Genomic DNA, 17265 nt, shown 5'->3' on the forward strand with positions numbered 1-17265 from the left:
AGTTCAATTAAACTGTGGGCCTTTGGGCATTTTGTATTGGTGTGTGCATGGGTTTGTGTGTGCACACTTTTGTGTTTATGGATGTCTATGCTTCTTTGGTGTGTGTGTGTGTGTGTGTGTGTGTGTGTGTGTGTGTGTGTGTGTGTGTGTGTGTGTGTGTGTGTGTGTGTGTGTGTGTGTGTGTGTGTGTGTGTGTGTGTGTGTGTGTGTGTGTGTGTGTGTGTGTGTGTGTGTGTGTGTGTGTGTGTGTGTGTGTGCGTGCCTGAATGTGCACATATTCAAATTTCTGTGGGGGTGTGTTCCAGCTTTGCATCTTGCTGGTGTGTGTTTCAGTCTCAGCTGTCCAGAAGTATGTTTTTGTTCTCCTTAATCAAGTAAGAAAGAAGCCCACAGGTAATTACAGCTTCTCTGTAAAAACACCAACTGTGCTTCTGCTTTCCTGTTGGACTCAATCACAATCAAATTAAGCCTCAGCTAGCTACAATTCTAAAGGACAAACAAAGTCACAAAGTTTGTTCTATCATCCGTATCCTTATTTCAGGCTTGCAGATATTTGAAAATATATCAAAGAACATGGACTAGATGTTAATTCTAATCAACAGCACAGCTATATATTGGATCAAAATAAAAGTTGAGGGGCAGTTGAGGGGTCGTTTGCTCTTTTCGGCAGGTCACTCTAAATCAATGATCTTAGTTTTTTCAGTGTTAAAACCCTTTCATATAGTTATAAGTGTCTCATTATTTACCAGTTTTGAGTAAAATAAATATTTCTTAGTGTATATATTTCTTTAAACCAGCTGGTGGTCAGATAAGAAGCTGTTTATAGTACAGTATACCATATTATCAAAGTTGGGTTTTCAAAGCTTTACAATACAGTTTTTGCTGTGAGTATGAAAATAAATAGTAAAAGGTATTGTAATTAACATTTTTAGAGCGTCAATAGCCAGCTTTGTAAGGCTTCACAGCAAACTTACTTGGAGCACTTCTAAAGTTATATGGAGAAGTTTAAAGAAACTATACTGTGAGTGTTCATACCTCAATCTTAAATTACATTTAGAACAATCTTACAGTTGTTTTGAATCCATCTGCTCTCTGACCTCAAATAAACAAACTATTGGTTTTCTTGCAATTGTTTACAAGCTGTGGTTTCATTTATGCTATATTTAACATTGGATGATTAAACCTTTATTTTATGGTTCAGAGTCAGACTCAGTGAACTGTATGCACTACAGCATCTTCAGAAGCCTGAGACACAAATATTTCTATCTAATTTCAGAGCCTTTGCATTTATCATTATGTTTGTCGGCTCCTTTTGGCATGTACTCACACATTTTTTGTAAAACTGAGTTTGTTAATATCAACTCTACCCTCGCATCCCCAAGCAGCCTGTTATTTATCTGTCTTGTTGTCCAAATACTTTAATTAAGCTAATTTGTTGCCAGTAATTAGCTCTAATATATGATGAAAGAAAACCTACTAAGACCTAATTTACCAAGTGTGCTGGTTTTACCTGTAGCATCAACAAAGACACTAATAGTGCGGGTGAGAGGGAGGGAGGGTGCTTTTTCTCAATGATAACCATTCTCAAAAAGGATCATTAATGCAGCGACACCATTAGTCCTGCATTTAGCCCATATGATTATGATCCCCAAGCTGCTAAACCAGTAAATGTACACCTTCTTTCATCGTACCAATTGATGTTGTATCTCGTCATTGTTTCAAATGGCCTTATTACTCAATGCAGTGTTTTTCGGCCATTAAACAGCTTCACAGAAAAAAATCATTAACAGTAATTGCCGTGCTCACAGGCAGGTCAAGTGTAGTTTTTGAAAAGTATAACAATGCTTACTCTCATTTGCTGTAACTGTTGCACAGCTGTTGTCCACTAAAGATGATTCATATAATTGTCTTCACACCAGATATTTTTGACTGGCACATTGGTTTCTAGTAGTCTACTTATCCAAAAGGTTGTTTGTTTTTGTTGCTTTTCCCTCCACAGGGAGATCAGAGTACAGCGTGGGATACAAACAGCATGCCTGGAGCTGCAGAGGATTCACTGTATGGCTCAAGGATACTTCAAAAAGGACATATGCCTGCTGTCACTGTGGCTTGAACCCAGGTCCTCAAGTTGAAGGTCAGCCCACTTAATCATTGCTTCCACTGTAAATCCTTATCAGGTCAGTATTAGGATTTAGGAGCCAGCATGAGATATATATCTACACCACTGACAGGGGAGAATAGAGCCCAGCAGAGAAGTATAGGGCATGGTTCTCTGTTAAATAATTTTGAGTAAATGTGAAATAACAGGGTATTCTTTAGCTCAAGTAAATATAGGTATGCGGTGAGTGTTCAAATGTGTACTTTTTTTTGACAAATGTTGGTTCACTTTATAAAGAGCCCTCCACCCATTAAACATGATTACTTTAACATTATCAAATAATACCTTTTGAAATTCCATACATCTCGTTTCTTGTCAAATCTGGCATCTACATTATCCATGGTGCAACTGTTCGGCGGAGAAATGAGTTTAAGATTTGATTTAAACTAGTGGCAAATAATATAGCCTTCAGCCAACTCCTTTCCTGAGTTACAAAGTGAGGTGACGCAGCCTGTCCTCTGGGTGGGGGGGGGGGGGGGGGGGTATCGCAGCCTGCTCCTCTCTGCCTGCCTGCCGCTGCGCTCTGCCTCTATCCACACAACTTTCCCCCGCCTTTCAGAGACTTATTGCTGGGTCAAACTCTAAGTTACAAACTGTAACTCTGTAACCCTCGTCTAGGTGGGTCCGGGGGATTTCATACCTGTTTTTCATGTATTCTCTTATTGTTTGTATAACTATAATGATCCTATGAAGGTGTGCCGCGGAAATAATCTTTTGAATAATTTGTGACAAAACCGTTCTAAACACTCAGAGAGTCCTTTAGCTCACCTGAGCCCCTCAGTCTGACAGAGGAGGACTCTCCTCCAGCTTGTTGTGGAGACAGCTCCTTATGTCCGTTAGTGCAGCTAGCTAACCAGATGCTAACATCACGGTCCCCGCTAGCACCGGTCCCTCTCTCCCCCTCTCTCCCCCTCTCTCCGGCCCAATCCCAAACCACTCCCTCGACCCTACCCCTCCTTGACGGAGTGAACACCGTCTGTAGCCACACTCGCAGCTCAACGAGGCTCCCTCCTGTCAGATGGAGGGAGTAAATACAGCGACAAGCTTTGGGACAAACTCCCCTCTCTCCGGCAGAAACAGGAAATGCCGTAACTGTATGTAACAACGGTTTTCAAATCAGCATCTCAGACAAAAAATGTAAATTTAATAACTCAAATAAAACTCCAAACATCTTTCATTGTGTTTCAAAGCTCTTTTAGTTTTAAACCTGATATTTATTAGCTTCTTAGTTTTTGCAACAGTCTGTAAATATATACAACTTTATAATAAAATGCACACATTTAACTTTTTCTAGACTAAACACAGGTATGATCTTAAGTTAAAACATAGGTTATCATGAGGTTGTTGACATCGCAGTTTATCAGTGGATGTTTGCTGGAACTACTTCTAAACAGCGTGTTTCCTGACGGACACACACAGCGTGACTCCGGTCAGGTAGAGACCGGTCTCAAGGCAGCACCGCTGAAGACTCGCTGTATGAGGGCTTGATAGCCCACTCCCCCTCCACACCGCTCCACACTCGTTGGTTTGGAACAGCCCTCAATATGGCGGACCCTCCGCGTGAACGCGCAAACGGAGGGATAGGATGTAGGGGTAGGGTGTATGGGGCGGTTTGGGAATGGGCCTCCCTCTCCCTCTCTCTCTCCCTCACTAAATGCGCTATTGCCACACACACACAGAGCCGAGCTTGAATGACACAAGCACACGTGTATTTCCATGCAACTCTCTGATTGGTCTGGTGACTTGCCTCTGTTGCATTCACTGAACACGGGAAATTGCAGTCCTGCCGTCCTCTCTTGTGTCACGACTCATGATGAGGTTCACGTAAAGCACGGTTAATGTATTATATTATTGAGGTGTCTCAAATATATGTCAATCAAGTGGCACCTGCTAACGGGGTGGTGGATGATAGGTTTACATCTAAAAACGTATTTTTCAAGCATTATTATTTTAATTTTCTTTTTCTTTCTTTTGTTACTTTTTTTTTTAACGGTCCGCGATCTACCCGCACCACACTCACGATCGACCGGTCGATCACGATCGACTGGTTGGCGACCACTTCTCTAAGATGACATGTTTATTCCACACTCGTAATCACAGCAAATATGGTAACGTGACTCTCGCCGGCTCATGCCCCCCTCTTCTGCAGGGGGGCGTGGTCAGCTGCTGCTCAGAATTTTCAAAGACAGGCTTGGAATAGAGCGAAAATGAGCAAAACGAGGCATGGCTAAAAAATGATCTGTTTGGTATTTTGAAAAATAAAATGTATAAATATACCTTATATAGGTATGGTCATACACTATATCATTTAAATATAGCATGATAGGTCTCCTTTAAAGGGGACCTATCTGCTCATTTTCAGGTTCATATTTGTATTTTGTTCTGCTACTGTGACAGTCCTTCCTGCTGGTTAGACAAAATGTACTTTCTTATTATGAAATATTGTCAGTCATGGCTCCCCTTAGCGTCTCATCGCTGATAAGCTCCACCCATGTTTCCACCTCCAAGTTGTGATTGTACAGATTGACACATTTTCTCTTTGACATATAGATAGTGTGTCTCTATCTTGGGCCAACAAGATTAATGCTGCTCTCTGCTGGACAGCACATTGTTTTCTGGGTTTGGATTTTATTTAAATATCCAGAATGGACAGATGTATTGTTTGAAATACTTGACAATTGTCTTATATCTTCCCGTCAGAAAATCCTTCAAGCATAGGACAAGCACTGACAATATTGTGTTTTCAGTAGTGTAAAATCCAGTTGTTGGCTTATAGCAGTGGTTCTCAAACTTTTTCTGTCATTCCCCACTTTAAACAGGTGGGCCTTTTCAAGCCCAACCTGTCCCTCATTGCTCCAATAAAATGGTAGGCCAAGCTTAAAATTGCCAAACGTATCGTTCTATACAGCCTGTCCTCCTACAAAAAACGACCATATAGGCCGATTGTTCATGCCCTCATTACGACCCAGAGACACGTTTTAAAGTGTATGTTGTTTCTTATACCACCACTAGACGTGCTCTAGTGGTCGTGTAAGAAACAACATGCTCCCGGCCCGTTCATTGCAAACGCTCCAGAGGGACGTTTATTCACAAATAACCCTCTCTGGAAAATCCTAAATTGTGGAATAGTTTGGCCATTAAAATTCTTTTTGATTCCATTTCTGGCGAGAAGTGTATATTGTACTCTTGTACTTTGTGAATAAACGACCATCTGTAACGTTAGCATTCAACGGGAGCACTAGAGGGTGAAAACTTTCAAACGTAATTATAGGACGTATTAAGCGCTTGAACAAACGACATATTTGGTCGTAATAAGGGCCTGAACAATCGGCCCATTTGGTCGTATGAGTTGGAGGACTTCTTGGTTCTATAACAGGGGTCTCCTTTTTTAGGATGAGTGCTACTTTCAAAAAATAAAACAAGTCGGGGGCTACTTTTACTCCTCTTTTTTTTTTTGCAGTCTATATATTTAGCACATTGTAACATTATTATATTCTTACCTTTAACCTTTGTGTGCTGTTTGGGTCTGTGGGACCCGTTTTCAGTGTTAACTTCAACACTTTTTAAAATGTTGAAGTTAAATGCATCGATCTGATGCACTTTGAGCACAAAATGAATTTATGAATACAGCTCTCAACACTCATATGAAAGGGAGCTGTATACTTTTCAATAATCCAAACATCTTTAGAATATGATCACAACCAATAACAAGTCATTTAAACTTGTTTATTCTTATCTTATGTTACCTAGTTAGCATTCTTTCTTTTTATTTATGCATATTTTTCTAATCACTCCCCTTTTAAACTGTTTTTTTTTTTACTGTCCTACAGTACACATTGGAATGATTTCTTACTTTATTTTTTACAACTAGGCTATATTAAATAGATAAAAGTGTGCTCTCTCTAGCTCTCTCTCTCTCGCTCGCTCACAGAGGCTGTGTGCTCCTCCGTGGCGATGACGGCTTGCGTTAAAAAGAAAAAATGATTTATTTGCAATGTAGGCTCTGTTTGTACTTCTGTTGAAAAGTGTGTTCTGCTTTCTCTCATATCTCCCCTTGTTTGTGTTTGTATGACAATATGTGACTTATTTTTTACTTTTACTCTATTATAGCTTTGCCTCTTTGTATTGGCATGTCTGATTTTGTATTCACCTCCTGAAACCCATTTTTCCCAAAAATTGAAGTAGCTTGAGGGCTCTGTCACCCTGAGCCTTGGCTGACATTTGTATTGACTTATTATACTGTGTTTAATGGTTTGCAAAATGTCTATTTTCTGTAAGTGCAAAGAAAAACAGAAATATTTTGAGCGGTGTGATTATTTTCTGAAGATGAAATGCTAAATTGAATGGACCCTTTGTGCAGGTCTTAGCTCAATGGGCCTCATTTGGATGCCATTATTATTATTACGTTTAATACGCTCTTTTAGGTATTTTGTCTCTCACCTGCCCAAATTGAATTATATTGTGGATATTCCCAGATTGCCGTTTCAACAATGAGATTCATTTTACATTTCATAATCAACCAGTCACTGAAGAAGCGATTTCCATAAACATTGTTCATAATTAAAATAGAACCATTGACCTTACCTTTTTTTCTCCCATAAAGAAGAAGACGAAAATAAAAATAATACTTTGAAAATAATGCTTTTCCATTCCCGTAAGGCAGAACACAGAGAAGGCTCTTTGAAGTTGGATGGAATTTTAATTGATATTAACAAAATAAGTGAATTATAGAAAGTAGCACAGCAAGAGTCTGTGCTAAACCAGGCAGTAAAAACCATGTGATACTGATTCATCTGTCCATTATTTGTCAGAATTTTGGCAAAACAATGGCATACAGAAATGAAAGAAATGGCAATGCAGTCTGCTGAATACACTATGTGGCAATTATACATATTCCAAAATTGACTTTTCTACATTTTATATTTTATTTATTATATTATTTCGACTTGTTTTGGGTGCTACTGTATGACTGATAACTCTAAGTTATAATTCAATATGCTCTGTTCAGAGTGACCCTTTGTTAATTGTTGGTTTTGCTCGAGCTATAAGGGAAGTTTAGCTTATTCTACAGTTATTTGTTGCATTGGACATCATTCAGATTAGCTCTCTCAAAATCATTTTGTTCATTGAATCCAAACTCAAACAACCACAGTGCATTCCTTCCAAGTTGTTCCTCTCAGCCAGCTTGGGGTCCAGGCTGAAGGAGGCAGGGGTCCAGTCTGAGACCCAGTGGGAGCGCGGGGCCGTGAAGCTGCAGGACTGGAAGCAGAGATCAGCTAAAGGTTGTCTGTTGGCTCTGCAGGCTGTGGTTGGCGTTCCCACCACGTGTCCTGGCTCAGCCGAAGCATTAGTTGCTACGGCTGGACGGTCTGGATATTGATATTCTGAATACAATTGGGAGATATTAGGCAAAGTTTAAAAGAAAGCGCCTGGTGCAGCATCAGTGAAGGTTAACCACCAGGCTGCTCTGAGGGGGATCAAGCCATCTGGGCCTTCAGAGGGTTTGGAGCTCCTCTCAGCTCTGAGGATGCGGTATAAAGCTTCCAAATTAAAGCACGTTGTACATTTGAGGGCGAGTCACGAGGTTATCAGACACACCTTGATCTCTCCACAGGGGAGGGCTGTCTGCTCTGCAGGGAGGAAGCACCATTTGCCCACAGACTGTGGGAGGTGGAAATGATTGCAGGAGGCTTTTCCTTCTCCTGTATGTAGCACAGTAAACACACATTATATAGCCTACAGGTGGGGGGTCAAGCTGTTCACATTGAAAACTATAGAGAACTATTGTTCTGCCTAGTGAATCATATTTTCAAAATATACATTTGTTATGGTTACTTGAGAGATGTTACCGAACTTTGAGTAAAGTCTTTCTCAAAAAAAGAAAAAATATTTTAAATTATGAAAACAAAGACCTTAAAAAAAGAAGAATGTTTGAACTGATTAATTGATATAACTCTTATCCTAATATATGTTTTATTGTCATAGTATTAGGACATAAACTAGTACTGAAAAGTCGAAAAGTCGGAAATCCTTCAAAAGACAAATGTAATATACATAAAAAAATACAACACTGAATATAATAAATAAAATAGAAATGAAATAATCATTGAATTTAATAAAACTAAAATCTAATGACACAAATTGTAAAGTAATATATAATAATTAAAAAAGTTATTATATGTCCTCTTTTCTGTGTAATGAGGAGACTACATATAACAGTTACATTGTTAACCTCTCTCACTTATCAGACTATCTATCTTGCTGCAAAGAAAGAACAACATGGCTCCCAACAACACATCTTTCTGGGTTGACACCAAAGTTCAGCAGCATCTCAGAAGAGAAAAGAAAAGCAGGGACGTATACAAAAGCTCCTCGCTGCTTGTAAGTCTGCACTGAAGCTAAAATCACTTTCTAATGGTGTTCTTTTTTTTAAGAAACTTCATCTTCGATTTAGCGCTCTCACTTGGATTGACACGCTCAAATTTTAATCATCAAAAGTTGACAGGAATGTATAATAAGTTCCACCTCAGAAATGTGACCCCGGCGATAACTCCCGCAGATATAAGAACAGTTCAAATCAGTTCTCCCCTGCTCCCACACAAAGAAAATATCTCTTGCTTCCAATATAACCCCATGTAACTCCAACCAAAGCAGTGTCTGGCATCTGTGTCTGCTAATAGGGTCATTAATATTCATATCTTCACACAGAAGAGATGAGAAACACACTGGCGAGCACCAATTCACACTCGCAGGAGAAAGTACACACACACACCACAAAGAGAAATCAGTTGGCTGCTCAAATATAATTACTTGACTGCTGGCTGCCATTTAGGGGCGATGCCTAGATAGATTATTTTATGTCTATCTCCTTCTCTATCTTTCTGTCTCTAGTCTCCGTTCCTCTTGATTTTTGTTTTCTCTGTCACTGGATGCCTTTTCTCTTTTTCTCCACCATCTGTCTTCTCTGAAACATTGCTTAGCTGATCCAACAATGCTGATTTGATTCATTTTACAAGTGTTACATTGATATTTAATATTCAACATGAGCTACATCTTAAAGCTGAGTACTGTTTGGCGCTGTGTCTGCCAGTTACACAGAGGATTTCAAGCTATGAAAAAATGATGAAGGCCATGAGTGACTGACAATACATGCAGGGTTTATTTCCACTCAACCTTTGTCTGTTTCCAAGCGCATTAATTTCTATATGATGGAATTTCACAGCATTCTCGGTTTTATATTATTGCATTGTAATCGTGACTTCTTCCTAAGTCCTTCAGTGGCAGTGTTTTACATTGAATATCACAAAGGCAACTCTTGACCTTTTTGACAACAGTTGACAAAAACAATCTCACCACCAGGTTTATTTTCTCGCTGTTCAGGGGCCTCATTTATAAAGGGATATACGCAAAAAAAAAGGCGTACGGCAGTTTTTACGCAATGTTTGCGATTTATAAAATACTAACTTGACGGAAAAACGTGCGGTCCTCCACGCAAACGCTAACCCATGCGTACGCACTAAGCACAAAAACGGGAGAGACGAAAAACTGCGACACCGTTGGCAGAAGGAAGAATGGAGAGAAATATGTGGAAATAATACCATAAATAAAATGTTACCTCTCATTTATCATATATGAAGAATTCATTTTCACAAATTGATTAAAGCCAATCTTAAAATGATTTAACAAACGCCTGTTTGAGACTCCTCAGTGCACACAAACATAACTTGGAGAAATAAATAAATACGGATATGTTATTTAAAATCACCTCGAATATTTGTGCTAATGTTATGAAATGTTTTCTCATAAATGATACGGTAAGCGAGGATAGAATTACGTCTAAACTGACGCCGTTTTGCATTTCTATAGGTTGTAGATACAAGCATGGTTTTATATACTATCACGTTTAATCATGTTTTATGCCGTTTGCCAAGACTTGATGAGTCGCTTGTAAAACACAGGTGGTATGGAAATTAAGTCATGACTCCACTCCGGAGGGATTCCCCGATCATTTCTTACAGTTTCTCATCAAGGGGGGGGGGGTCTCCTGTCCCCGGTACAAACACACTGCCTGAGGAAGGCTATGTGTATTTTTTTTGTCATTAACCTTTTTCGGACCACTTGGTTATTTATTTTGGTGACGATCCAACCTCCATGCTGCTACTCTGGTTCAAACTGCATCCACCAAAACAATATGATTTATCTCGACTTCCCCAAAATAACCAACATTTTTGGATTTCTACTACGTAAGATACCTTCCCAAGTGAATCCTACACACGGCGTTATAAATGAGGCCCCAGGACATAAAGCATAAAAAGCTTAACTTTAAGATAACCTTGTAACATGATGTTGTTCTACTCTTAAACGTGCAGTTCTTGTGAGACTGTATAAGCTTCATAGAAGAAATTACCATGTTTACAAACAATGTTTAAAGGCAGAGGTTGTTATATTGAATGTATTATGAATACTTCACATGCACATGTTATTCAAGTGGCATTTACATTTCCTGATGTATTAAGTTTCTTCTGGCTATACTCTGTGGCTCTATATCAAAATGTTGTTGTATATTTGTTTCCTGTGTCTATATTCTTTTATGTTTTACTAGAAATAACCAAAGAAAAATAATTAATTTGAACTTAATTAGAAAAGTATTCAAATCAACACATTAGTGAGGAATACATTATAACATCAATCAGTTAATTTGAAATTGAAAGTCTTAACTTAATCAAATGTCTCTTTATCCTCTCTTTCATCTTTCTTTTGCCTCTCCCTTCATTCTTGTCTGATAAATTAAGGGGGGGAAAGTATGTAATTGTTATTGTTAGAAGCATCATTTATTGTCATCATTTTTTAAATGAATGTGACCCACCAAGTTGATTCAGTTTCCTGGGAAATCTAATTCTTGATAATTCAGGCATGACACGAGCACCACAGTTTACACAAGTGACTCGAATAAGTCAAATTATAAACTTGGATTCTACTTTTGCACAAGTTTATTGTTTGTTGAATATATTGTCAAGTGGAGTGGGCATATTACTTTTAGCAATTTATGGATATGACTCTTGTGCTTTTGCAAATTAAACTTTCATTATTTTTGGCTGGGAGCAACTTTTCTTACAATGTTCACAAATCACTATCTCATCTTTGCATGTGAACAATTGAGAGAAACAGTCAAAGAGCAACACATTTCACAAGTGCAATGAAAACTCATTGATACTCCTGATAGATATGTTTGAACATGATCTGTTCTCCTTTCACATTGGATGAAATCTGCAACACCTCTTCACTCTGTGTGCATGTGTTTGCCAAAATGTATAATACATCTTTACAAGTATGTTTGTCAATGCCAATACAAATGAGAGAGACATAGAGGGAGCAAAGGGATCAAACTCTGATTTCCCCTTGTCTAAACATGGTGACTGTTTACCTTAGAAGATTGGAAACCCCTGTCAGTCCTGGTCATCGAGATGTGTGTGTGTGTGTGTGTGTGTGTGTGTGTGTGTGTGTGTGTGTGTGTGTGTGTGTGTGTGTGTGTGTGTGTGTGTGTGTGTGTGTGTGTGTGTGTGTGTGTGTGTGTGTGTGTGTGTGTGTGTGTGTGTGTGTGTGTGTGTGTGTGTGTGTGTGTGTGTGTGTGTGTGTGTGTGTGGTCAGGCTGGTAGGAACATAGTTAGACAGACTTTAAGCGAAAGAGGGGAAAAGAAAGCTCTTTAAAATGTGTTGTGCCAACAATTATGTTGAAAAACTTCTTGCAATACAACAATAGATGGAATTAGTTATTATTAAAAAAAAAAGCAAACATCTTGAGCTTTGGCAAATCCTGTGTTAGCAGACAGCTGGCCGGTGTTTTTGAAATTATAACTGGTTGAATTGTTTTCATCCCCCAAATGGATTTACAGTGGTTAGAATGTAATGCTTCAAGTATTCCATTACAGGCTGACACAATTCCCCAAAAACAATAAGAGCTTTCTTGTTTGGACTTATACTTCATGTGGTGGCTGCCAGTTTTGATGGTTGTTCAAATACAGAGGATTGAACCAAGAACTCACAGGGTGTTCAAATATTTGACAATTTCAGATCGATATCCGCTCTGAGCTGACTCGCACAGAAATGGTCTCTCTTTTTCACACGGCCCACTCCCAAATCGATGCCAAGTCAGACCTCTCAGTGTCGATTTGTGTTAGTATCTTAGTGAAACCAAATCATTGTCCAGATTATTCCATTTAATTTAATTTATATAAAGTCTCCCCAGTATTTAACTTGAGGATAATTAGTCTTTGTAAATACATTGCAGCAGGAGACCTGTACCTGTACACAAACCTCTCAAAATTTCACATCTCTAGAAATGTCTTACAGGGGAAAGGTTTAGTGTTTATTTCACTCGCTTAACTCAGGGGATATATGAAAGTCTGGATGTCAAGACCTCCAAATTGGCTTTTAGGACCATGAGTGAGAAAAATAGACGCCGAGAGAGCACTGAAGTGTTTCCTGTGGGTGGTGAATGTAAGAAGTGTGTAGACATAGATGGAGAAGGAAAAAAAAAGAGTTATAAAGGGTTTTTAAAGAGAGGGAATAAGATACAAAGAAAGAAAAAGTGAGAGAGAAATAGAGTTGAAGTATTTCCTCAGGGGTGAGAGCTGTCTTTTAGACGGGTGTTTGAAGATTGTGAATCCATTCTCTATGGATATTTATCATTTCCCCGTGGATGTGCATTCCCAACCCGCTGCAATTTATCAAGGTAGACAGACAGGGAGAAAGAGGGCGTGGCTGCAGGGAAGAAAGAGAGAGAAACAGGAGTAGAGATAAGTGCTATTTGGATGGAAACAGCGTACAAGTAATTGTTAACACAGGACATCTGCAATATGAATGAATGATTTGCATGAGATAAGAGCTCCCTGTAATTACCGTCACAAATTACAGAGATGGGAGCCTTGACTGCTCCGATTCCATCACACACAAAATGTAAGAAACATCAGACAGCATAGGAATTCAATGAATAAAAATGACAGGCTTGTACATTAATAACAAACCATGGCTGCAAAAGAGGAAAATTCAAATTATTGGACAACTCAAGGTGACGATATATATTCAGTGTTAGTTGGGTAATGGTTTAACAAGACTAAACGTCTACAGTCCAACACCTCTGGGCTCCAGAGGCTGGACTTGAAGCACTGCTGAGTTAGAATGCTAACATGCTCTCAATAATAACATGTACATGCTAGCAATAAACTATGAATATTTTATATCCATATAACGGGAAAAAACTAATGTAACTTTTTCATTTAAAAAAAAAAAAAAACACACAATGCTAACAGTGAGCCTCTGAATTAGCCCCGAGCGAAAAATGCTAACCTATTACTGCACCGAAGATGACTCCTAGCTCTCTTATTACTTATCCTAGCTAGGCCTGTCGCGATAATCGATAAATTGACTTATCGTACGATAAATAAAATGGACTCGATAACTTTTCTGAGCTCGATAAATTGCCGTTTACATAAAGATGTGACCAGCATTTTAGCCTGGAGCGCTGTGGCTGCCAGGCGCGCTGTGAGGGGCGGGGCTGACACACAGCCAGGTCAGGACACTCCGCGTGCACATGCAGCAGCGTCGCAGCCAAATTAATAATAGAGCGACAAGCGGGAAACAACGTGTGACTTACTCGCGGGGAATTTAAAGTGAAATGGAATTGGTTACAAAACCTAACTACACATCTCGATTCTCCGGTGTGGCAGTATTTTGGATTCAAACCAAATCAACGAGGCGAACCTACGGACTTGAATGAGCCGGGCGGTGTGTCACATTGGTTTAAAAAAGGTAGCGACAAAAGCAGGCAATACCACGCATTTTAAACCACCTAAAACACAACCACCCCATTCCGTTTTCCCAGCTGGGAGCAAACACGGCAGCTGGAGATGGAGAGCCCCCGCCCGACAATGCAAACATGTTGGTGTTCCTTGCTCGAAAACTTAGAAAAACAGATTTGGATATGGCCTGTTGAGGAATCTGGGTCTTTGACAGTGAACTGTACACTTGACTTGTTTTAAGGAGGTTTTTTTTGCTTGTGAGATAATGTGTGCTCATATTTATTTATTTATTTATTTATTTATATATATATATATATATATATATATATATATATATGAGAGAGAGAGAGCTCTATTTTCCAGCCTGACTCTATTTAATTTATTGTTTTGGTTGTGTGTGATTTAATTAATTTATTATAATTTAATTAATTTGTTTTATTTATTATATATCATTTATATATTTTAATATTATTTCACATTTCGTTTGCAATGTTGAATGTTCAATAAAAAGTTAAGTTTGAAAGGATGTACTTGAATTATTATTATATATTATCATTATGTCTAAAATGGTCTTAAAACGGCGCCGACAATATTATCGTTTATCGCAATAATTTCCAGAAAAATTTATCGTCCAACACAATTAATTATCGTGACAGGCCTAATCCTAGCTGCACATCCAACACATCGTTTATGATCGTAAAGACACAGCATCTAACGATGCCTACCACAACACTGAAAGATACAAACTCGCGACGTTATCAACAAAAACGTACATCAAAACATATGGCGCTAGGTAGCCTACAACGCTAACATGGCTTACCTTGGTTTTGCCTGGTCAAAACTGGTCTTCAATGGCATTAAAATGATAAAAAAAAAACGATGCTGTAGTTCAGGGATCACCATTTGTCCAAGGACCAACATGTATCCAATAGACACTATCGCGGGCCAGCGATTTTATATAGCCCAGAATTTTGAAGTGCTCAGGTACTGCGGACCGCATAAAGCTTAGCAGACTCTTCAGGCTAACGAAGGATCACTTCTAGGCAGGGTTGGGAGGGTTACTTTGTAAATGTAATCAGTTACTGAATACATGCTCTGAAAGTAATCGGAATACAGTTACAATTACGTGTCTTAAAAAAGTAACGTCTTCAGATTACTTATAGAATACTTTTGGAATACTTTCTTTTTCCATAACATATGGGTATGTTTTGGTGAACAGGAGACACGTATTTTACTGTTTTAATGGCTTATCAAGACCTCAAACACAACATCTTGGTGTCATTCTGGACAGCTCCCTCTCATCTGCACATCACCCGGACTGCATTCTTTGTACTGTTTTAAAACCTTTCCTTGGAATATGTTATGAATTGTAAGTTGTCCTTGGGTGCTTTGAAAGGCGCCCCTAAATAGAATGAATTATCATTATTATTTATTATCTGAAACAATGTAATAACTTTTAAAACTTGTTCCAGTCACTTCCCCATGCATTCAGCAGCAGCAGGCCATTCACTTTGATTTGATCCCGTTATGAAATGTCATCATTTCGACAATAAAGAAATGCTACATAAACGTCATCTTGCACATTTTATCTAACCATCTCCGTTTCTAACTTTCAATATATTTGAAAAGAGATCTCTCTCTCTCTCATCTGCGTGCGAGGGCAGGGCCTGACAGACACGCTGCATCTCTCTCTCGCTCAGACATGCTGCAGCGCTGTGCAGTGTGCACACAGTTCTGCCGGTAATGAATATTACATTTTGTGAGGAAACCTTTCCACCAATAATTCCAATAAGTATTCCAAAATGTATTCACTTCAGGTTTACGAAAGTAACTGTAATCAGATTACTAGTTTTTCAAATGTTACGCTAGCTGAATAGTTATCCTACTTGATTTTTGTATTCTGATTACGTAACGCCGTTACATGTATTCCGTTACCACCCAACCCTGCTTAGAGGCTACTGTCCCGCAGCTCCTGCCTCTCTGTTGGACTCTGTCAGCGTTGCTACTGCTGTGGTGCGGAGCGCATTAACCAGACTCTTCACAATGAAGGATCAATTCTTCTTCAAGGCAGGGAAAGTTTCGCAGTACGCATTCTACTGTCCCGCAGCTGCTGTCTCTCCGTTACTGCACATTACTCACGAGACGTTGTAAAAAAAAAATGGGTGGGGGGCGAACGCACTAACAACTCCGCCAACGCCACAGTCACCCCCATCGTGCGGGCCGGATGAGAATGTATGGCGGGCCGGATGTGGCCCGCGGGCCGCCAGTTGGTGGTCACTGCTGTAGTTAATCCATAGGTTAATATCCAATGTGACTGTGTCCCCTTTGAAATGTTCTGATAATCTATAAGCAATAAAACTGCAATACCGTTTTCAAATATCAGAGCAGGCCATTCCTACGCTCTGTAGCAAGATTGAATGCGCAAGGACGCAACCTTTTTTGTTTTTACATGAGTGTGTGCGGGACGATTTCCCTTAGTTTCTATTGGCTCTAACGGTCAGAAAGAGATGTCACATGTCAAAATCGAAGAAGGGGGGCCAGAGATAAGGAAAATCCACCCAAATGGCCCCAGAAGAGGTTTTTTTTGCTAAATCTGTCTAAAAAGGTCAAATATCACTTGTTTTGAATCAAATCTTGATACAGGGTACTTATTATATGTTGTACTTTGGATTCCTAAAGCTTTTAGTCTACTAACCCATCATCCAAGGTTAGTTTTCACTATAAGTACAAAATATTTTTTGGACGGATTGTGATGTGTTGGTTAGTGATAATGTGCAGCACGGCGATCATTTATGAGAAAATAACATAAACAGCAGGATTCCGACGCATTACCTGAATGGTGCATTCAATCAAAAAATTGTAAGAACTGAAATGTTGTTCTGATGATAGCACTTAATGGGAATGTAATTCTTCCTGAGGGTGGCATACATGTTTGTATCAGAGTTCATGGCACTCCATCCAATAATTGTGCACATTAGACTTTAAACCACAACTTTCAAGCACCTGGTGATGTAATAGGGATAAACCATTAACGTTTGTACGCATTTTTGTTGTGAAGGAAAATTTGTCAGGGGATGACCTAAATCTAGAAGGTTTATCATCTTGGGAAAATAGTGTCTGTATAAAATGTATTTGCAATCCATCTAACAGTTTTGAACAGGTGATCTGACCAACAGAGCCATTCTTTCAGGTTTGCATGCTTGACATGCTTAACAAAACTAGAATCCTATTCATCATCTTGCACAGTAAAAGTCTTCTTTTATAAATGTTTTTTCACACAATTTAAAACAGTTAAAGGCGCCATGTGTA

General features: G+C 39.1%; 1 protein-coding gene across 19 annotated transcripts in view; it reads right to left on the minus strand.

The window, feature by feature from the left end:
* Positions 1 to 17265, minus strand: part of LOC307045308 (uncharacterized protein) — an 82364-nt gene that overhangs the window by 55077 nt on the left and 10022 nt on the right. Inside the window, exon 1 of one of the 19 annotated variants that reach the window (XR_013809856.1) lies at positions 2927 to 3043. The exons of the other annotated variants lie outside the window; for them this stretch is intronic. The gene's annotated coding sequence lies outside the window, so the exon portion shown is untranslated. Of the gene's footprint in view, positions 1 to 2926; positions 3044 to 17265 lie in introns of those variants that run through there. 19 annotated transcript variants of the gene reach the window in all.

The sequence above is a fragment of the Notothenia rossii genome (genome assembly GCF_949606895.1).
Source record: "Notothenia rossii genome assembly, chromosome: 6".
NCBI classification, from domain to species: Eukaryota; Metazoa; Chordata; class Actinopteri; order Perciformes; family Nototheniidae; genus Notothenia; species Notothenia rossii.